Raw genomic sequence first — 23,905 nt, 5'->3', positions numbered from 1 at the left:
TGCTAAATTCATTGAAAAATCTTACCTCCTTTCTTGTCCCAATGGACAACGTCCCCCTTGTTTACCAAGACAAACTCTTCCACATTATTCCTCATCTCATCGTCTCCCACACACTACAAAATTTATTTTCTCTTTATCTTCCTCTTTTCTGTCTCTTTTCGCTTTGTATTCAAACATGCTCAAGTATCTTTATCTTAAAACAAAACAAAACAATAACAGCAAAGTCTTTCTTCAACTCTGTTTCTCTGTCATACTTCTTAATACCATACCACCAAGCTTTTTGAAATAGAAGCCTACCTCTCACTCACTCATCAACCGCAGGAATCTGACTGCCTGCCCCCTTCACAGCTCTACGGAAACCACTGATGTGGTATCCAAATTAAATGGTCTCTTTCTAGTACTCTGTCTACTTTATCGCTCTCGGCATTTAATGCTGTTGACTTTGTTTTCTTTAGAATAACTTTTTTTCCTTGGCTTCCATGAGACCACTAGATCATGGTTCTCCTTATACCTTTGTAATCAATTCCTTCATCTCCTTAATTTATTTTTCTTCCTCTTACTGCTTCCTAAGAGCTTCAGTACCCCAAGGGTCCATCCTCACACCTCTTCTCTCCTAATTCTATAAATCTCTCTGCGACCTCACCCATGTCTATAACTGGAACTATCTATACACCAATGACTCTTAAATTTCTAACCTTTACATTTCTCTGTGAAACTCAAGACTAGACCCACATATACCAATACCAACAAGACAGACATCTCTGCCTGTCTTACAGGCACCTCAAAGTAAGTCCAAAACCAAATCCATTATCTTCTGTTAACAAATGTTCTCCTCTTTACTCCTGCTACAGACTGAATGCTTGTGTCCACCTAAAATTCTTATGTTGAACTCCTAACCCCTAATACAGTGGTATTAGGAAGTGGTACCTTTGGGAGGTGATGAAGTCATGAGGGCAGAGCCCTCCTGAATGGAATTAATGCCCTTATAAAAGAGATACCAGAGATAAAGGCCCTCTGTTCCTTCTACCATGTGAGGGTTCAGCTAGAAGACACAGTCTATGAACTGGGAAGCAGGTCCTCACCAGACACTGAATCTGCAGATGCTTTGATCTTGAACTTCCAGTTTTCAGAACTGTGAGAAATAAATTTCTGCTGTTTATTAGCTCCTCAGTCTCCGGTATTTTGTTATAGTAGCTTTAACAGACTAAGATCTTAATGTGATCTCCATCTACACAGTTACCCAAATTAGAAACCTCAAAACCAGCCTTGTTTTCATTCTTTGCCTCACAATACATTCATTGTTGTAAGATTATTAACTTACCTGAGTTTCCTAAAGAAGAGAGACCATGCTTTATTTATCTTTTCTTTCCCTCCAGGTTAGTTCAGGAATCATAGAAGGCTCTTATTAAATGTTTGTTGGACTGAATTGCTGAAATTTTAAATATCATTCAAAAGGCTCCACTCAAAATAATGAGAACAGAGTCTCTAAGGATTGGGCAAAATTTGAAAATACCTTAGTGACTTAGGATACAGAACAAAGTGGAAATTTTTGCCTTAAAATTTGGGGGCTAATCTAACCAACAACAAATTTAAGATAATGTCCCAAGTCCCGAGGTGGAACAAAACTCAGACTGACTCAAGGAAGATCAAGTAGTGATCTCCTAATGAGAAATGGACCTGCCTTTTAATTCAGTTTTCATGAACATCTGCAAAAGTGTGTATGTGTATATGTGTTTGTGTGTGTGTGTGTGTGTGTGTGTTATAGGAGAAAGACGGTGTGGAGAGATGAAAGAGGAGAGATGAAATAAAGAGTGAAATGGGTGGGGAATAATAAGTTCAACCAAGAAAATTAAATCATTACTCATTTTAGTCCATGTTTTAGCCTCTTTCCCCATAGCCAATGCTATCTACCAACAGCAAAACCAACTTCTCTGAGTGGTACCTTCTTTACTTTGGTCACTCTGAATACCCTTACATCTCCGTTTACTCCACTATCCGCAGGTACACAAACACAACATTTAATAAGTAAATGCTGCTCTACATATTTTATTCTCTGTTCATCCTGCTTTTCTTTGAATCAAGATGCCCTCTTTCACTTGTCTCAGTCCTCCATTCCTCTTCCCTAGAGTCACTTCCAAAAATAAACTATCTGCACAAAAAGCCCATGGCACACACAGTGTCGGCTAAAGCAGGTCTCAAATCACAGCAACCAACTTTTGGAAAGAGTGAAAAAATAAACTGAGGCTAAACTGTCAAGTTATATAGTCCTGCTTCTAGAATTCACAGACCTAAAGCTTCTAAAGAAAGTGAGTCTTCAGAAAGGGAGATAGATAGATAGATGATAATAAATATAAAGATATAGGGATATCCATACACACACACCTGCATTCTAGCATTTAATAAGAACCTCTTTTTTTAATATTTTTTTTTCAGAAATGCACACCAGTTGTAGAGCCTCACTATAATATTTGGGCTTGGGCTATATTTTTCAGAAACATAAGAAATTCATTCAATCCGTTTATTAACTGCCTATTACATGTCAGGCATTATGTTAATGTTGGCAAAAAAAGTGATGAGCAAGAAACACAGGGTGCCTGGTCTCATGGATCTTTTAAGTAGGAGGCCAAATTACTGAGCCTAAATTCCAATAAACTTTGTCCTTGTTCTTCAGCAAGTGGTGATGACAATCTCCAAGGCGAATAAAAGTGGCTGAGAATGGTTGTACACCAGTAAGCAGCTGCTCACATGACAGGGTCTGTTGTATTCAGGGGCGAAAACACATTACCCCAGGGGAAATATAGAATGGGTATTAATAAGCATCATAATTTCTAAAAAGTAAACAATAGGGGAGAAAAAAGAGGAAAAGAGGAAACTGACATTTAAGTAATTGTTTGTACCAGGTTAACATGGCAAGATAAATGCCTGATATGTCTTCTCTGATTTTCCCCTTCAAATGCTTATGTAGATACAGAGAAAAAAAAGGTTAGCACAATTACAATACTGCCATTGGACTCATCGAGGGATTTATAGCAGCACCAAGGAACCTGGATTAATGTTTCCTCCGCATGTTCTACCTTCTGTCTCAGAACAACAGGGTAATTTTAGAAATGGCAGGGGGAGGTTTTAGCCTGCCCCCACAGGAAGCAAACCCCAGAGACGATAACCCTAGAAAGCCATACCAGTCAGAAAACCTGACCGCCACTTCCTTATTGAAGAGGAGCTACTTCTAAAAGAATAGGGGCATGTTCTTCTTCCTTATTCCCATCAATGCCTCTTTTTTCATGTCCAGGCCGAGACACCATCTCCTATAGTCTATCACTGACCTACAGATGGCATGTCCTTATAAAAATGATATTTCTACGGGTCACTCTTTCCCTACTTTGCCCTCAGAGAAAGAAGCTGATCAGAAATAATACAGTTTTCAAAAAATTGGCCATAGAAGGAAACGAGAAGTTACTGGAGAAAAATGCCAGAGGCAAAATGCCCAGGAGGAACAAGAAATATCATTGTATAGGAAGGGGGGATGACACCTGTCAGAGAGACACCTGCCATTGCATGCCAATGGCAGAATGGAGATGGGTTTCATTTGCACTTGGTTTTTAAGTGCCAACCCTCAGACAATGTTGGGCAGAATCCAGGAAATTGACAGTAGGCATCAAATGTTACGTACTTCGAGAAAACGTGTTTCTGTATTTGTCTGGCTAAACAACTGATCCTCCTATATAACACATTGTAATTTCATACAAGTTGTGGTTTCTAGGAAAAAAAAATGTGTTTTCTATATATTTGAAAGGTGGGCCACAGGAATAGTGTCACTTGGGAAATCCTTTTTATGGTCAAGAGAGAAAGAAACACAGACAATGTGTTGCATAAGGAAACTGCCTGGAGGCACTCTGTGTGGGCTGCAGGCTCACGGTAGACCAGTTTAAGATCAAAGGTGTCAAGGTGATGGAGAATAAAACTCACTTGGTGCAGTCACCCTGGGAAGAGGGCAAACAGCCAGCGGCACCTAATCCTGGTTCTTTCCTTGACTTTTCAAATTCATATTTGCCACACATCAAATGCAGTAGCTGTTGTTCACGCGCATTAGTTCCACCGGAAAAGCTCCATGTGTTTTTTTTTTTCTTTCTTTTCTTTTGTCTCTGGTATTTAGATGTGACTCAGAGACGAGAGAGGCCAGAAAAGCCATTTTATTGTTGCAACCACCTCTTTCTCAGTGGAATTCAGAAGCCGGAACTAAGTTTTATAAAAAAATGGCAAACAAAATTCTCAAATTGCTTTGCTTTGGTACCTGCCAAAGTTGACCTACAAATGTATTTAGAGTTTACTTTATTGCATTGACACACAAAATTATGTTCTTTATTTTCTTTCTTAGTGCCTGTTTTTCTCAAGATTATGCACTATCATAATAGTGCTTCCAATACAATCTTACTTTCTCAAAGTGTTTTTACAATCACATCATATGATCTTAGGTAAGGCAAAGATAATTGTTTTCTCTTTTATAAATGAGAAAACAAGCTCAGAGGTGGTGTATGGCTTGTAAAAGAATGCATGACAAATAACAAAGCTGGGGCTAGCACCAGGGTTTCTGACTCAGAGTTCAATACAATTTTTAAACAGCTAAAGTGTGTTTCTGATTTAACAGCTATATAGTGTCTATGTAGATAGAGAACTGTGTGCCCTATTATTAAAGTGACGCCATTGCTAAGATGATATGGAAGCTGACAGCCGCAACGTAAATTTAGGAAGTTATTTCCTAAAGAAAATTTCCTGAGGCCCCGCTCATTGAAACTAATTTCATTCTCCCTCTTAGATTGCTGAGGTTTACAAGTTTATTCTTGTTTGACCATCATAGACAGCTTATTGACTGCAAGAAATAGCCTTGAAGGACCTTGTAATGGCGTTAAGGAAACTAATAACAGCTACGTTTTTAAAGCACCAAATAACTGCTAACATTTATCAAGCATGTACTGTGTGTCAAGCATTATACTAAAGGTTTTAATGCAGTATGTCAGTTAATCCTCAAAACAAATCATAAGTTTAGGTAGAATTTCCATCTCCATTCCACAGATGGGGAATGCAAAGCTGAGAGGTTAGGAAACCTCCCCAAGCTCATACAGCTTCTAAGCGGAAGACACAGAATTTGAGCTCAAGCAGTCTTTCAACATTCAATCACTAAAACACATGTGCTATGTGCCAAGTATTTTATAAGCATTTACTATCTCATCTAATACTCGCAATAACCCCGCAAGTTAGGTATTTATATTCCAGTTTCACAGATGGGAAAACAGACTCAGAGACACTCAAGAGTATCATTTGCTTCAAGGCCACATTGGTAGTCAGTAGGAACATAGGAACTGAAACTCGGCTCTGTCTGACCTACCACACTTCTATTCACACCTGAGCAATTCTTCACCCAATGTAGAAAGAGATTATTGGAAGTCGTTTATCCTTTTCTGCATGAAAATAGTTTATTGAAAGATTACCACTCACAGTGATTGGTCAAAAATAGAAAACCCAAAACACATGGTGGACCTGCAGCCAAAACTGAAGTTTCAGTTTCCTTTCTTGTCCGTTTCCAGTCACTTTCCCTTCCTGGTGTCTTCACCTCCAAGTACCCATTGTCCTCATTTATTCAAGTGTCCTGATTGTCCAGAGCCAAGTAAAGTACATCTCTCAAGCTTCTCTCCAAAATAAGTGGTCCACACCCCATGAATTCATTTGCCTGCACTACCCTCCACCTCCACTCACCCCATCTTAACCATTAAAATTTCTTTTTCTCAGGGGCCGGCCTGGTGGCGCAGCTGTTAAGTTTGCACGTTCTGCTTCTGGGTAGCCCAGGTTTCACCGGTTCGGATCCCAGGTGTGGACATGGCACCACTTGGCAAAAGCCATGCTGTGGTGGGCATCCCACGTATAAAGTAGAGGAAGATGGGCATGGATGTTAGCTCAGGGCCAGTCTTCCTCAGCAAAAAGAGGAGGATTGGCAGTAGTTAGCTCAGGGCTAATCTTCCTCAAAAAAAAAAAAAAAATTTCCTTTTCTTAGTACCCAGTTCTGAGAATGGTACTAGCAAGAAAAACTAATTCACAATAAATTGTGTACGACTAATAAACGCCTAATGTTATTACTCCCTGCAATATTCATACTTTGGAAGATTCAATCTGTCTTCAACCAAAAGAATGAATTCTGAATGTTGAAATCACAGACGTGTGGCTAGTATGTGCATTCTTTATTAAAAGGCTTTCTAGAACTCCTCTACTCACATTAACTAGCTGCAATCGGTTCAGGATAATCCCCCCAAATCTAACTCACCTAAATATTTTAAATTTAAAATGAAAATTAGTATTAAATTAGTCTTTTCAGACTAAGGTTGATGGAGTTTTGATTTCCAAGAACTTCCTCTGCCTCAGTTGTCTCATCTTTCAAACTGGGGCTCCCTGGTAGACCAGGACCACTACTTCTCTCTAAATCTCAGGCCTTGTTGTTGAGTCTGACTAGCTTGGCCAGACTCTTTATTCTCCTTTCATTTATCAAATATTTATTGAGCATTCACTGTATGCCAGACATTCTTCTAGGAGTTGGGGAAAGTATCAGCGATCAAAACAAAGATATCTGCCTCATGGTACTTACATTCTAGAGAGGAGAGATGGGAAATGAAAGTAAACAATGAATAAGTCAATTACTAATATTTTAGTAGATGAGCACTATGGAAAAAATAGAGCAGAGTAAAGGAGGTTGGGAGTGAAGGCAGGGTTTGTATGTTTCTATTTTAAATAAAATGATTGTGGTAGTCCCCAATGAGAAGGTGGCATTTGAGCAAAGGCCTAAAGGAGGTGAGGGAGGGAGCCATGCTGATATCTACAGGAAGAGTGTTCCAGGAAGAAGGGATAGCCGTGCCAAGGGTCCTGAGGCAAGAGTGTTAGAGGAACAGCCATTGTTTCTGGAGCCAAGTGACCCAATGATCCCCAGTCCAAGGATCAGTATATTTTTTTTTCTGTAAAGAGCAAGATAGGAAATATTTTAAGCTCATGGCCATACAGACTGTGTCACTACTCAACTCTATCACCGTACTGTGAAAGCAGCCATAGACAACATGAAAATGAATGAGAATAGCTCATTCATAATAAATTCATAAATAAGAGAGCATTTATAGACACTGAAGTTTGCATTTTATGTAATTTCACAAGTCACTAGATATTTTTTGTTTCATTATTTTCAATTATTTTAAAATATGAAAACCATTCTTAGCTCATGGGCTGTACAAAAACATACTACCAGCTGGATTTGGTCGGAAGGCAGTATGTTGCTGACCCCAGATTCAGGAGATGAGCTCAGAGACATAAGGGCACAGAGAGAAGGGGAGGCAGCATGGACAGAAGGTGTCAGGTTGTGTAAGACCTTGTAAATCCATTGTAAAGACCACGGCCTTTACTCTGAGTGAGATGAAAAGGAACAACATCATCTGGCTAATATCTCTTGAAGCAACCTGGCCTCTCTCATCTCCATTGCCAAGCTCCTTGCCCAACATCATCAAAAAGAGAATGATAAGATGTGATTTTCAGGCAAAGAGACAGGGTTCAAATCCTGACTTTGCCTTTTTCTCACAGAGTGACTTGGAAAAAGTCATATGCCTCTTTGAAATGACAATTCTTGATTTGGGATTAATAATGCCTAATCCACAGAGTTGCTTTGAGATTCAAAGAGATGATACGTATAAATCTCTTGGCACTGAGGCTGGACATAGTAAATAATACTTAGTAAATATTAGCTATAATTTTCATTTTTAAAATTATTTCTCCTTTGTTTCTCTTCTCCCTGCTTAACTTCATCTCTCATCAGTCTTTATTTTTCTGTTCTTCCTTTTCTGCTAATTTTTATCTATCTTTCTGTCCTGGCCAATCCCAAATAAAATATAAAAGAAACTCTTGGATGCCTTAGTAAGCCTGTCACTTTAAACAAAATTTGGAATATGAATTGATTTTTCTCTTTGATTTATTGTTCTTCCATATTCGCATGTGCATTTAGTCTCATTTTGTTCGGGACAGGTCAAAACTTATGCATTAACTTATCAAATGTATGTAGCCCATTCTTTAAACATGAATTCCTGCCAATATCTTTCCCAGTAAATTATTTTTATGCATCACTTTATTTTCCTTTACTTAGGTGTCCATCTTTGTAAACCAACAGCTCTAAACTTTTCCACTATGTGAATCACCATTAAGTTCACTGTCAATCTTTTTTGTTTTCTGATTTTCACTGTAGCCTCCCCTTAATATCCAAACATTATCTTTTCAATCTTCATTACACTTATTAAATAATTCTATTTAACTACTTTGCCATTTTAATAACTAGCACCTTGGGACAGCCAGCCCTTAAGATGGCCCCCAGTTATTCTCATCTCCTGGTATTCACCCCCGCAATGTTGTCCCCTCCCACAGTAAATAGAGCTGACTTGTGGGTGGCAGCCGTGAGAATATCTCCTACAGTAGGAGCATAACTGACCAAGGTCCACAGTTGCCGTGCTCTGAAATCCAGGTTTGCCTAAGTCACACCTCGCACAAGCTGCTCCCGAGCAATGATTGAGCACAGCAGGGCTACTGACGCAGACCCATTCCTGGGAGATATGGAGCATGTCTGATGGGCTACTTTGGCTCGAGGACTCCCAGACAGTCTTGCCAAACTTTTCTTAGAACTGAACTGCAGCCTAAGATGCTTCCACCTGACTTCCTTCTTTCCATTCCTTTCCCCTTCTCTTGGAGGTCAGATTTGCATCCTGGTTTAATGGCTCTCTGAGCTTCCCCCAGCTCCTTCCTCATTTTCCCTCACAGGTATTTATCCTAACAAAATGCATTTCACATGTAATCCTGTTTTGACATTTCCTTTCAAAGGACCCAAACTAACAAAGGTAGGACCAGTAGTGGGCCAAGACAGCAAGTAGTAAAATAGGGATTTGGAACTGTTTTATCAACCATTTAGGAGCAAAGAGAATATCCAGTAGGCAAGCAGATCACATATAGTCACTGGCACAAGGCAATGACTGAACTGATAAATATTTTACCATGATTTGCTTAAAAAAATGTCCCAGTGGAGCAGAATGCAATGGCACGGGCAACAATGTAAGCATTTGAAAAGTATGGCACAAATAATGCTATCTTAGTTCATTTGTGCTGCTATAACAAAGTATCAAAGACTGAGTAGCTTGTAAACAACAGAAATTTAATTCTCACGGTTTGGGAGGCTGGAAGTTCAAGATAGGTGTGCAGGCATGGTAGGGCAAGGGCCCTGTTCCAGGCTGCAGACTTCTTATTGCATCCTCACACGGTGGAAGGAGCAAGAGAACTTTCTTAGGACTCTTTTTAGGGCATTAATCTCATTCTTGAGGGCTCCACCTTCATGACCTCATCACCTCTCAAATGCCTCATCTCCTAATACCATAACATCGGGCATTAGGATTTCAACGTAAATTTTGAGGGAACACACACATTCAGACCAAAGCAAACACCTACAAAGACAGCAGAACTGGCTGGTTGATGTTAAGGCATATTGACACCTTGGAAAAGAAAAATAAGAGACTAAGGGCCATTAAGGAGTAGTTAATGGCTAAGTGTTACTGTCACATGGCTTCTGTGGGGGTTTTCCAGCGCTTAGCTCCTGCAGTAGAAGAGAAGACACAGCTGAGTGGCAGACTGAAGGTCTAACTGTTCTAGTCACAGAACTTTCATTGAAGGCAGGTCGGTTATGCAAAGGTCAAGACCCTGGTAGAAAAACCTGAAATCTTTGAACCTTGAGATGGGGGTATCTGAATGTATGCCTCCCAGTATGTTGGCTCTGCAGTCACCGCCTACCATATCCTGTGGGCCTGCAGACATGACCCCCCCATTCTTTAGTAAAGCTTAGCACTTCCTCTGTGCTAGAAGATGCTGATGAAAACTATTTCCCTTAAAGCAACAGGCAACTCCTCTCAGAAACTGCCCACATCTTCTCTCCTGGCTGCCAGGCTGATAACTGGAATTGAGTCCCAGCATAATTCAGCTGAGAACACATTGAGCCTTCAAAGGAAGAGGAGAGATTATAAAGAGTTACAAAAATTATCTGTCATGTACTGCAAAAGTGCTCCTGGGATTGGATTTTGAGGGTGTTTTATCCAAAGAGGCTGGAATGTAAGACTGGATATGTTAGAACAAATTGACTTGTGGGCACTTCCTTGGGACATGGAAGCAAATATCCCAGGGAATGGAGAGAGCTCTTTTCTAAGGGTGGTTCTTAAAAGCATGGAGAAAGCAGTGGCCCTTGCTGAAGAAGTGGAAATGACTGAGGTTCACTGGCATAAAATAGATCAAGAAACACAAAGTCTCATGGAGGTGGACTGGCTGAAATGACTAGATTCTGAGAGGCCAGAAGACCTAGGTGAGGATAATGTTCCACAGAGTGGCTCAGAGGATACACCATTCATCGAGGTCATCAGGAATATGCTGGTGAGAGGGGAACCAGCATCACTAAGAAGTTCAGTGGTGGCTCTCCTATGCGGACCAGGGATGATGGTAGGAGAGGTGGTAACAGAGCTGGGCTCGTTAATATCCATGGGAATGATAGGGCCCTGAAGTAACAGAATGGGGTAGGGCTTAACTGCCGAAAGCCAAGAGGCCGCAATTACTGTAACAACCAGTTAAACAGGCAACAGAGGAAGCGTTACTCACAGGGAGTTTTGAATTTGATTAACAGAGGCAGATGGATGAATATATGGGTGAAGACACAGAGTGTGAAGATTTTTGAATTACGCATTAGTGCTTACCAGAAATCATCCACCACAGAGAGGCAATGAATAACCAAGTACTCAAAATGACTCTACCAGTTGATATTAACTAGCATTCATCATCAGCCAGCCCAGAACTGGCACAATGGGCACATAAACATAGAGACCACAGTGGCATAAACTGCATATGGACCTAACAGCATGGACTCCCACTTACCAAAGCTAATCCAACTACTGCTGCCTCTGAATGTCCAACCGGCCAGTAACAGGAACCAATATGGAAGCCCCTATATGGCACTATTCCTCAAGGAAACCAAACTGAATACATCAGGCCCCTTCCAACTTGGAAGGGCCAGCAGTTCATCTTCACAGGAATAGACAGCTATTGTGGATATGAGTATGCCTTTCTTGCTCACAGAGCCTCAGCCTGCACCACTATTCAGGGGCTCTACAAAATACCTGCTCCACAGGCAAGAAATCCCATATGCCACAGCATCTGACTAGAGGACTAACTTCAAAGTGAAAGAGGTACAGCAGTGTGATCAACATACCACACCATGCAAAAGCAGCTAACCTCAGAATTCTGAACGGGGTTTATAAAGATGCAACACAAAGCATGAAATCAAACTGAAAGAATGGGGCACCATCCTTCAAGAGGCACTGTATTCATTAAATCAGAAACCATTTATGTCCCCGTTAGGAAGAATACACGGGTCCCAGAGCCAAAGGATAGAATTAGGAGTGGCCTCAGTTACCATCAATCCCAATGACCCATTAGGGGACTTTCTGATTCTTGTCCCCACAACTCTAGGCTCTGCAGGGTTGGAGACCCTGGTCACAAATGAAGGCATTCTCTTGCCAGGGGACACAGTAAATGTTCCATTGGACTACAAGTTGCAGCTGCTACTAGGGCTCATTTACTTGCACCCAGAGAACATCAGGCAGGAAGAGGAGTCACTATCTTGGCAAATGTCATTGAGTTTAAACAACAGAACTTCTTTTACAGAATGGGTACGAGGAGGAATACAGGAGGAAAGCAGATGACTCACTAAATTCCACTTTTCACATCCTTGACCCGTCGTAACAGTGAACAGACAAGTACAGAGACTGAAGGCCGAGGAGTATGATCGTCAAAGGTTCAGACTCCTTGAGAATGAAGGTTTGGATCCCACCACTAAGACCTGCCAAATTGATAGCTCAGGGTGAAGTGAATTTAGAATGGATAGTGGAGGAGGGAGACAATGAGTTCCAGTTGTAGCCCCAGGATCAACTGCAGAGTTAGGCACTGTAGCTCCTTTCACTAACATGTGCATTCTGTTTCCCGTCAGAAAAAAAAGGCCCATAGGAACCACAGATGAGTGACTTCCCAGAAGTGCGTGGAGAAATAAAGCTGTGTGGGTCAAGGGATTGATTGTGGTAGCCATGAGAATACATGTTGTAGACCTCTTACTATGGGGTGCATTATTGACTGAAAGCTCCAGCTTCTGTGCCCTGAAATCTATCACTGTGATTAGGCCAAAGTTACATTTCCCACGGGCTGTTCCCAGCCAGTGACTGAGTGTGGATGAAATATTAAAGCAGGCCTTCTCCTGGGAAATGTGGGATGCTTCTAATGGGCTGCTTTGGCATCAGGATTTCTTCACAGCTCTGCGGAACTTTCCTTAGAACTGCATTGGTGTTGAAGATGCGTCCACCCGACCTCTCTTCCTTCCTTGCCTCTTTCTTTCACTCAGAGTCAGAGTTGCATAGTCTGTCAGTTTTCCTATGGATGGTCAGTTCTCTCAGCCTCTCCCAGCTACCTTCCCATTTTTGCTAAGAGGTGTTTCCCCTTATAAATTTCTTGCATGTTTGATTGCATCTTGGTGTCAATTTCTAGGAGGACGAGCAGTAACATATGGCGTAATCAATAGGATCTTGCAGACATGATGGAGTGTGACATCTGACAGTAGGCCAAAACAGGCATTGTGGCTTCCACCTTGCTCTCTCTTGGATCATTTACTCTAAAGAATCCACTTGCTGTATCATGAGGATACCCTAACAGCCTTAAAAGAGATCCATGTGGGAAGGAACTAAAGCCTCTCGTCCAAAGCTAACATTGATTTTCCAGCCATGTGAGTAAGCCATCTTGGAAGAGGATCCTGCAGTCCTAGTCAAGCCTTCAGATGACTGCAGCTCCAGCTGACATCGTGACTGCAGCTTCATGAGAGATCCTGAGCCAAGAAAGACCCGGTTAAACACTCCCAAATTCCTGACCCGTAGAAACTGTGTGCAAGAATATTTTCATTATTTTAAGCAGCTAAATTTAGGAATCATCTGTTTTGTATTCAATAAGTAACTAATATACTCCTGACATGAGATACTCCTTTTAAAAGTGATATAAATCAATGATCATATCCAAAAACAAAGGCCATGAGTGTATTTTCTTTTTCATGACTGTAGAGGAGAGAAGATGAGTTCAAGGTTACACTGTGGTATGAGTTAAAGTCCATAGGCTAATTCCAAATTCAGTACTCCATTAATGACTTAGTTCTATGAGTGCTGTTAAAATGGTCTCAGGTAAAACTTAAATATTAGAATTGTGGATGTTTTTCAAATCTTAATGAAGGATAATGTTATAAGCACTCCTATATATAATTTCCCATCAAGCCTCAGGCCCTGTTACCTTACAATTATTCAAAGAGTATACTCTGAATTTCCAGTTATGATCATGTATTATTGATTTCTCAGGAACCAATGCCCGATCAGTAAAACATGTCAGTAAGAAATGATAGTTTAAAGAAGAAGGCATATTATATAGCCTTAGGATAGTAGAGTGAGAGAGAGTGAAACTAATGACTTCTTTGTATTCCTCAGACAGCCAGAGGAAAGCTGGAAAATGGATTTCAGCAGTCTTTTCCACTAATCTTTGGTTGGGATGCCTTAGTTCCAATTCTCTCAACTATCGCACAAAACCTTTTATATGTCCATGGAAAAAAAGTCACATTTCTTACTCAGAACTGATTGGTGTTATCCAGAAAGAACAGTGAAAGTATAAGCAACATTGCAAAACTCCTAAATTTAAAAAAAATAACGATTTTAATACAATTGATATATAAATTAGTGATATTTTAATGAATTCTTTAAAATAGAGTTCTGAATGATTAGGGGTCATTACCAATTTATGGAATCTCTGCTATTTTTATTCTTAAGCTGGCCATTTCACCTTAAGCAGTAGTTCTCAGCGGGGAGAGGGCATTTTGTCTCCTAGAGACATTTGTTAATATCTGGAGACATGTTTTGGCTGTCAGAGCTGGGAAGGAAATGCTACCAACGTCTAGTAGGTAGAAGCTAGGGATGCTGATAAACAACCTACAATGCACAAGACAGTCCTTCCACAACAAAGAATTATCTGGCCTAAAACGTCAACAGTCCCCAGATTGAGAGACCCTGAATTAGCGTCTGAATACTTTCTTTACGCTGTTTTGGAAAACAAATCCAAAGGCAAAGTTTACTCTCAATTGAGCATTATTAATTTAGCTGACAAGTATTCCGTAGATTAAAAGGGCAAACGAAATTTCCACTACCAAAACCGTTAGATAAAAATGTTCAACTCCCTGGCAGAAGTTGAAAGACATGTTAAGTGAATGAAGAACTAAAATGAAAAGAAAATATCAGCTGTTTTTGGTTGTTTTAACATATCCGTATTAGTTTACCACAAACTTGGTGGCTTAAAGCAACATAAATTTATGTCTTACAGTTCTATAGTTCAGAAGTTTGGCCCAGGTCTCACTGTGCTAAAATCAAGGTGTTGGCAGGGTTGTAGTCCTTTCTGGAAGCTCTAGAGAAAAATCTATCCTTGCGGTTTCCAGCTTCTAGAGACCTTGGCTCATCACCCTCTTCCTCCATCTTCAAAGCCAGCAAAGGCAAGTCAAGTCTTCTCACACAGCATCACTCTGATCACTTCTTCTGCCTTTCTCATCCACTCATGATAACATTGGGCTCACCCAGAGGACCCTTAATTCCCCTTTGCCATGTAACGTCGCATATTCACAGGTTCAGGGGATTAGGACGTGGACATATTTGGAGGGGACATTCTTCTGACTACCACAATATCTATCGAAAAGTGAAATATTAGAAGGTTTGGCATTTACCAATGAGTGTAAGAGAACGGCAGTCTGTGTTCAACAAACTCGGGCTTAATTAGCTGTTTTGATATTACAGTCAAATACCAATGTATCATCCTTGATCTGATTAACTCCTTGGTTATAAATCCCATCAACTCTTTCTCACAGGGAGACGTACCCTGTAAGTTATGCATTAAGTCCTAATGAAGGAATAGTGCAGATCCAGGCACTATATCATTTTGCAATTAGAAACTATCTTCAACTTTTGAATTTAGTCCTCTATTTTGCTCTACAATTTGCTACTGCTGTTATAATTTTTTCCCTATCTCTATCATATCAGCTTGTCTAAGTTCATCACATTAGAGAGGTTGATACCACCTGAAAAATCCCTCTGACCTGCCTTATATTTCTGGAAATAATCCCTGTAACATCTCTTTCTGTGATATTGGTCTCTGTGGACCTGAAAATATAACAAAGGCATCTTTGCTAAGGGAAAAAAGTCATCTGTTACTGACTGACGTCTGTAATTATAAATAAAAATATCAGAGGGGGGGCCAGCCAGGTGGCGCAGCAGTTAAGTTTGCATGTTCCACTTCGACGGCCTGGGGTTCGCTGGTTTGGATCCCAGGTGCGGACCCACACACTACTTGTCAAGCCATACTGTAGCAAGCGTCCCACATATAAAGTAGAGGACTATGGGCATATAAAGTAGAGGATGATGGGCATGGATGTTAACTCAGGGCCAATCTTCCTCAGCAAAAAGAGGAGGATTGGCAGCAGATGTTAGCTCAGGGCTACTCTTCCTCAAAAAAAAAAATATATATATATATATATCAGAGAGGTAAAGAAGTGTCTGTGGTGTAAAAATGACTATAATTTCTACCAAGTTCTAGGTCTATATGCAATTGCCTCCTTCTTACACATCAGGTAATCTAACACCAGATGGCTCAGGATGGTCATTATTGGTAGGTTATTGAGTGATCTCAGTACAAAAATTACCGTACAAAAAACAAATTTTCTAGGTCCAGAAGAGAGAAAAGTTCTTAGGTGCTAATCACCCTGCTACTCAGAGTGACTGCAAAATGGATAAAGTGACAGTTCTTACCATTTAACCATGTGTCTGTCTGAAAGGATGACTCAGACTTTTAAGGATGACTTCTTGACTTTAAATATCATAAGCAACAATCAATAAAAAGAGTTTTCATGTGTTCTTCTGTAAACCACTTTGAGTCTTATGGAATAAAAATGATTGTCCAAAAAAACCAGGTGCTGTCATAAACTCAGCCCAAAATAGACTTATCATCAGCAGAGACATAAAGCAAACAGAGACATATTTGGCATGCATCACCACACGTCTCTTAATTCACTCATATTAGTAAAGAGACATATTCCTCATAAAAGCTTATGACATGATTTACATCCATATATAGGGCACTTGATGGCTAGACTTTTTCTATAACAGAGAATACTCGACAAGGCATAAATGCTAATACTGATAGATACTTTTATAGCATCTGCCTCTGTGTACATACACTGAATGCAGTGATTAGGAACGTGTTGGAAGAAAACATGCACACTTCATTATCTAATATAATTGGTGTTAGGCATACGACCTAAGCTAGTTTTTATCATACTGTCAAAGCCAATGAATATCTAAGGCAGTTTCAAACTGAAATAAATGCGCTCCAGCAATAACTGCTTCAGGAGACTGTGACTTTATGTAATTCGATATTTCTATCTTGGAACAATTATGTTAGCAGCAACTTGTTCTTACCTTGGCTAGACAGCATGACATTGGTGTCATCCATTCTGTCAGAGCGACCTTCTGGAGATATTAGTTGGTTTGTCAAGGCCATTTGAGTGATCCACTTCTGACCTCTCTGGAAGAAGTCTTCACTGAACCAAATCATTTCTGTAATCATTGGTATTAGCTCAGAGAAAGGTTTAAGGCTAAGGGCCAGAAATTTATGAGATAGTCTCCATTTTAGGAAATAAATCTGCAATTCCCAAATGGCACTGCCTGCCAACTTCCTTCAATAGCAATTGGCCAATTACCAGTACCCTCTTATTAGGACCTTGTAAAAAAGACAGAACAAGGGACCAATACCATTGCCTGAATAGGTCTGATTTTGACATAATTTCTGTGGGATATAGCCATAAAAAAGCAGGTTAATATTATTTTCACCTTATTTCATTTTTGCTGCTTTACCAAAAAGATGAACTATAATGGGAAAAAATCTTGATATTTCATTGATTTAATGGTTTCCATTTAGTCATCTGTGATTTCTCCAGTAAGTATTTGTATTTAGTTACTTTTCCCCTTAACTACCGATATGTGATAAGATTATATTAGAAAATTGGATTGCTATTTAAATATTCACGTATTCTTAAAAAGAGACTTTGAAAGATTCAGATCAGAGGAAAAGATTGGAATTTTTGTTTTCCTAGCTATCTTTTCTTGGCACATAGGCCAGTATCAATTTATGTTTCATATTGACATTACCCAATATTTATTTCAACTCTCCTCATTATGGTGCCCATTTTTCTCATTAAAATATAAAACGTATATAAACATAGATAGTTCCCACTATAACACCTGACATAGTAGGTGATCAACAAATTTTACCTATTTTTATACATCTATATACACCCTTAAATTAGACATGGCTTACTAGATAATTCATATAGAGAGTAAATGCCTTGTAACATTACCATATTATTTACCCTTAAACACTGCATCCATATCATTTTGCCAAATATATCTAGAAAGGGTATTTTGAATGGAAGTAGGAAAATAACAAAGCACTACCATTTATTAAGTGCTTACTCTGTCAAGCATCATGGTAAGCCCTTCATATTCTGCTATAGATTGAATGTTTGTATCCCCCCAAAATTTGTATATTGAGACCTTAATCCCCAATGTGATGGTATTTGGGGATGGGCCCTTTAGGAGGTAATTAGGTCATGAGGGTGGAGCCTTCATGGTGGGATTAGTGCCTTTATAAGAACAGACAGAAGAAGGCTTGTTTCCTCTCTCTCTGTTCTCCGCCACGTGAGGATACAAAGAGAAGATGGCCTTCTGCACACCAAGAGGAGAGCTTCTATCAGATACAGGATCTGCTGGTACCTTGATGTTGGACTTGCCAGCTTTCAGAATTGTGAGAAATAAATGTTTGTTGTTTAAGCCACTCAGATTATGGTGATTCTGTTATAGCAGCCCAAACTGACTAAGACACATATATTATGTCATTTAGTACTCACAACAAAATTCTATGAGTTTGGTCTTATTATTAATGCCATTTTATGAAACTGAAGCACAGAGAACTTTAATAGCATGCCGAGGATCACACTATTTGATCACCAGGCTGAACATGTGACATGAACTCTTGCCCATATGACTTCTGAATGAAGCCTACCCAAGAAGAAAGTCTAACAACCATAGCCACCTTTTGCAAATCATGTCTGATGAATTCTATTATAATCTACAGTGACAATCACTCCGAACTTCTCCACCAAGTTAGGATAACATTAAAGTTGAAATAAAAGGGCAAGTCAGAGCATGTCTTTTGTTTCTAATATGCCCTGGTTGTCCCTAGTGGGGTGGTTTTTACACACAAGAGTTTCAATAAGTTTGTGTGTCTGATATCTTTTAGGGCAGAAGCAGGTTCTATCAGACAGACAAAACAATGTATTGAGTACTCACTCTATTCACAGCCCTATAATCAACCCCATAGGAAGGAATAAGGAAAGTACAAGCACAGTTTGCATCTGTTTGTATAAACCCAACCAATTTGACTGAATGAAAACTGTTGGAAACATTTCCCAAATATTTGTTTACTTTTAAGGCACTAAAAATGTGCTATCCAATATGGTAGCCACTAAGAACATCTGGCTATTGAGCACTTGAAATGTGGCTAGTGGCACTGTCGAAATAGTAATGTTTTGGATATATTAGCTTTAATAAAGTATATTCTTAAAGTTAATTTCACCAGTTTCTTTTTATGTTTTTTAAAGTGGCTACTAGAAATGCTAAAATTACATATGTGATCATGTCATATTTCCACTGGAAAGTACTATGACTAAAACATGATATGCAGCATGCAGAATTTTATTTTTGATGTTAGTGGGGTGGTAATTTCAAGACCAGTGCTTTCCTGGCTTGTCTTGCTAACTCTAAGCCTGTGTGGGCATGACTGGATGATATTCATTAGTATTGCTTATGCATTTTGCAATAACTTTATACTCTTCATCATGTGCTACTTTCCAGAGGATTAGTCTTTTCTTCTGTTTGTGGGACACTCAAATGCCACTAATCAGGAAAAGCAAGGCAGGAAGTCATGTGTCTTAACTACTTCAATCAGGTACTGCAGATTTTTAACAGAGAGGCTGAAATCTTACACTCACTTCACTACAGAACAGTCCTGATCCCTAAGCCAGCCTTGGTTTTGCTAATTTATGACAGAGAATTGATTGTTCTTTCAGTTATGCCATGATCAAGTCATGCTGTTTTGCCTGATTATAAATAGAACATAGTAATTATGAAAGGGAGGGAGCAATTGTTTTTAACTGAATCATTATTCTCTTGCTTTCTCAATAGGGATACAACGTACAACATAACTGAACAGTTTAATCTTCTATATGTTGTTTTTAATTCTATTACCATCGGGACAATAGTCATTTATATTCATTATGTTGAAGGGTATAACTTAGTTTAATAGAAGTCTCAAAATATGGGGGCACCATATCATCAAACGTTATATTTATTGAGAACTCTGAAAGTGCCAGGGCCAAACGACAGAAAGGAGCATACCAGGATGTTTGAAATTTGGAGTGTATGTGTAAATTCAGTAAAGACAGAAATATGAGTAGAAACCTCAATAAAATGCACAACTCCATGAAAGAGTGCAGGGTAGCAGTTGGAAGCATAGACTTTGAAGTCAAAATATTTGAGTTTTAATGCAGGCTCCACCACCTCCTGTCTGACCTTTGGCAAGTTACTTATCTATGAAATGTGCTTCAAGTTGCTTGTCTGTCAAATCATGTAAATAATAGGACCTATCTCCAAAGATTACTGTAAGATTAAATGAGACGATAAATATAATAAGGCATACAAAGCATAGCACCTGGCCAAAATGTATTCCTTACTAAGTGTTAGCTATTATTATTATTAATATTATTATTATTAAGTGAAAAGAAACATGAACATAGTACATTTCAAACTACATATAATGTGATCAGATCAGGACTGTAACTGGTTAGCAAGAAATAGCTTCACTTTGAAAAAATATATCTAAAACAATTCTCAGAATTCTTATATCTTGTAGATCCTGAACTATACAACCCATGACCTGATTATTCACTGACTTGCATTGTTCTCTACTTGTTTAATTTATGTGTGTCTTTTTTCCAGTCAGTAAGAAGCATCTTGAGAAACATGCTGGGAACACAACAGAGGCATTGCCACCAGTCTCCTCTGATTAACCTCCTGAATTTGATTGGAAAGGGTAAAGCTTTTTAGCCCAACTCTTAACTTCCTAAATGGATCTCCTCTAGTCCTCCAACATGCCTGCACACCCGTCTTACGGTAAACATCTCCAACGTGAGGAATCTGACAACCTCATTTACAAGCTTACAAGCTTGTTCAGTGTTTGAACTCCCTGCCACTCAAGATGGTCCTTCTGTTTTATTAAAATCTATACTTGAAGATAAAATATATCATTTAATCATCTTTCTTTCCATCCAAATATCTCAAGTCTTTTCCTTACTCCTTTTCCTGCTGTGCTCCTTTTAATACATTTTCTAACTACTTTCCTTATGGTTGCTTTTTGATCTTCCACTACCTAAAACTCCTTATTGGATTTTATTCATTTTTCATTTGTTTTTGACAGAGTTAACATATTTTGAGGATTATTTTATATTTGGATTTTTGGCTACTGGGCAAATCTGACAGCAGTGACACACTTAATAAATATTTTTTCTTTTATCCATTCTTCTACTTTATGAATTATAGACAAGAGCCTCATGAATGCATAAACCTAAATTATTGAAGCAGTGGTCTCATGTTTTAGTGTGCATGTAAACTACCTGGAAATCTGGATAAAATGCAGATTCCTGGTCTCAAGCCCCAAGGATTTTGACTCAAGTTTAGGCTCAGTTTCCAGAAATCTTCATTTTAATAGGCAGCCCCCAAATGATTTTAATGCAGAGAAGTAGTTAACACAAGGAAGACATTTTGAGAAATCATACTTTAAAAAGTACGATTTCCTAAAACATGTCAAATTCAAGAAAGCAAAACACACACACACACACACACACACACACATTAGTCTTATAAGCCTTTCTTTCTCATGCTTTTGCTTACACTATACTCCCCTAGAATTCATTGGCAACTACTTTAGTGTATGAAGGAATCCACGCTTCTCCACCACCCTGGTTTTTCTTGTATCTGAAAGAAAAAGAAAATAAAAAAATATCACAAAGGATCTTGATTGATTTGGGGATTTTGGGTTTTTTTAGCTTTGGTTTAGGCTTTCGGTTTTGTGTTTTGGTTTGTTTGGCTAACATTTAATGATGACTTACTATTTGCAAGGCATCCTGTTGGGTCACTGACTACATACATTATCACATTTAATCTTTGCAACTATCTTATAGAGTGTGCGCTCCTACAAGCCCTGTTTTACAGATGAGAACTAAGTTTAAGCTTACCTTACCCTACCTGAACACCCCAAAGTTTCAAGCCACAAAATTGTCTAGAAATGTGTCTTTTACCAGAAACATCATGATACCCAATATCCTTCAGTCTTAAATCAATGAAAGTAAATTTCCAGTACATTTCAGGATTTCAGTAGAGGAATGGGAGAGTAAAATAAAATAAACAATGAGACAAAACCAGCTATTTAATAGGATATTTGCTAAATCTGGTGTGTAAAAACTCAGTTTGAGAATAGTCATAGCTGTGTAAAAAGAAAGTTTGTTTCTTTAGGGTTCGAAAGCAACAAACTGAGAGGAACTTGGTTTCAAGCCAAATTAATAAATTATTTTTTTTCCCAATGCACAGGTCAAATCCATGTAAAAATAACTCTGACTATTCAAACTTTTTAAATTATATTGTAATTTTTCGGCATTGAACATAGTTTGCAACAAGCAGGCTAATGTGAGAATCTTATCTAGTACATTGTGTGGAAAAGTTTCCTTGGTTGTAGTTATTTATGTAATAATGGTATTTAAGCTATATCTTTGGTTGTGACTAAGAAATGCAAAATGTTTCTATTAAACTCAGATTAAATCAGAAATGTTAATCTATGGGCTTTAAGCTCAGATGAATAAATGACCAGTTATATTAAAACATACAGTGAAAATTTTGTTCCCATCAGCTTTGTATGGTTTTGATGAAAAAAATCAAAATAAAACAATGTTCATCTAACATCAAGACTGCATCAATGTTCCCTTATATGTCATTTATCTTGAAATTGTAACCTATTATTTTCGTTAAATGGAATAATAATGTTTCAAGATGCTAAATTGGTCTCAGTAGCCCCAGCAGGTTGAATCTTTATCAGGTAATTATCAATGGCAATTTTCCACTGAGAAATCAGTCCAGTCCTAGTATTTGCAGCATCCAAAAAAATGATTAGCAGTTTGTTCCATATTCATTAAGAGAATACCTGGATTCTTTACTATTTCCTTCTTTGATACATTTTAACGTTATCTAGTTGAGCGGTCAGAGTAAGTGATGCTATGACCTTTCAGACACGATTTTTTTTAACCAAAAATATTTTTCTGTTGAATAGAAATGTTTCTAGGGCATTGGTAACATTTGATGTTTTAAATAGCTGGAAGACATCATTGTAATTTATTGTGTGTATTTAGTGGTTATTCATTATGAAAAGCTAGTAATTATAAAAAGTATGATCAACATATCTGTATTTCATCATCAGTTGTATTATAACAAGTCATACATTCGCAGGTTTGTTAAAGAAGGAAACAATTATTTTGAATCCTCATTGATGATGACTAGTGAGTAGTTCAGACTGGAACAGCACTGTCAGCTGTAATACATACGGCACTACCAATACATATTGTTGATGCTTGGGCTCCGGGGCGCAGGTACACCAAATCTCATTCACATAAAATACATATTTTTTCTACTTTTTCTAAAAATTAAAGGATGGTTATTATCCTTTCATGCTATACAGTTAGGAAAATGTGTTTTTGTAAATATTTTGCCACAGAAAAATTAAATTCTAAGCCTAGAATTTGCTATTTGAAGCAGAGACATCTGCAACGTTGCTTAAACAGACATTGAACCGTCATGGTGGATGCTCTGTATCGTTTTCCAGGTTAACAAAAAATCATCAAAATGAGGGCACACTAAGCTAAAATGAAGGTCTCAACATATCAACATTTTTTGAATGGTTACTATAAACATTTGGGAAAATCAAGTGTCAAAATCAAGGGTTCTTGAGCCTGCCTTATCTTCAAGAGCGTTTAATACTCAGTAGAGCTCTGAAGGGAAAGAGTTCCTCTTTCAGAGGATCTGGTGGTTATTATGAGTTATTATAATTAAGTTGACTTTAATTTGTGGAAATAATTGTCAATATTTTCCTATGGAGAAAAAGTAGCCAAATACATTAATCAAAATAACTTTATTATTGAATTTTGACACTGCAGACTAGTGGCATGAAAATACAAAGGAAACTAGGAATCTTTTGTGTGGGAGCGAAACTGGGCATTGAACTAGATGAAAGACCTTTGCAGAGGAAATTTTAAATTCAAATCATTTCTGCAAAGGAGTGAAGAAGAATAATTTTCTGTTGTTTAACAAGTTCTCCATTGTAGTTATTTATAGTCATGCTTACTCTCCTCATATGTTAACCAAATCTGTCATCAAGTCACAGTTCTTTGTTAAGTACATCCCTTCATGAAATGTTACCCTTTATAATCTTTTTATACATCCACCTGCTTGGTTACCTTTAAAATTACATGTAGCAGGGTGTTTAGGTACATAAGACATCTTGAAGCACACTTTGAAGTGAATATAACAGAGAA

The 23,905-nt window shown here is 38.5% G+C and overlaps 1 long non-coding RNA gene across 4 annotated transcripts in view; it reads right to left on the bottom strand.

Moving 5' to 3' along the window:
• Positions 1-23,905, bottom strand: part of LOC139080951 (uncharacterized) — a 158,723-nt gene that overhangs the window by 74,912 nt on the left and 59,906 nt on the right. For 2 of the 4 annotated variants that reach the window (XR_011535842.1, XR_011535843.1), the window contains 2 exons: positions 21,219-21,302; positions 16,632-16,769 (listed from right to left, as the gene is read on the bottom strand). This is a non-coding gene — a long non-coding RNA (uncharacterized lncRNA). The remainder of the gene's footprint in view (positions 1-16,631; positions 16,770-21,218; positions 21,303-23,905) is intronic. The other 2 variants (XR_011535844.1, XR_011535845.1) reach the window with 1 other exon arrangement.

Source organism: Equus przewalskii, chromosome X (genome assembly GCF_037783145.1).
Source record: "Equus przewalskii isolate Varuska chromosome X, EquPr2, whole genome shotgun sequence".
Lineage (NCBI taxonomy): Eukaryota > Metazoa > Chordata > Mammalia > Perissodactyla > Equidae > Equus > Equus przewalskii.
This window is presented reverse-complemented; position numbering and strand designations above follow the sequence as displayed.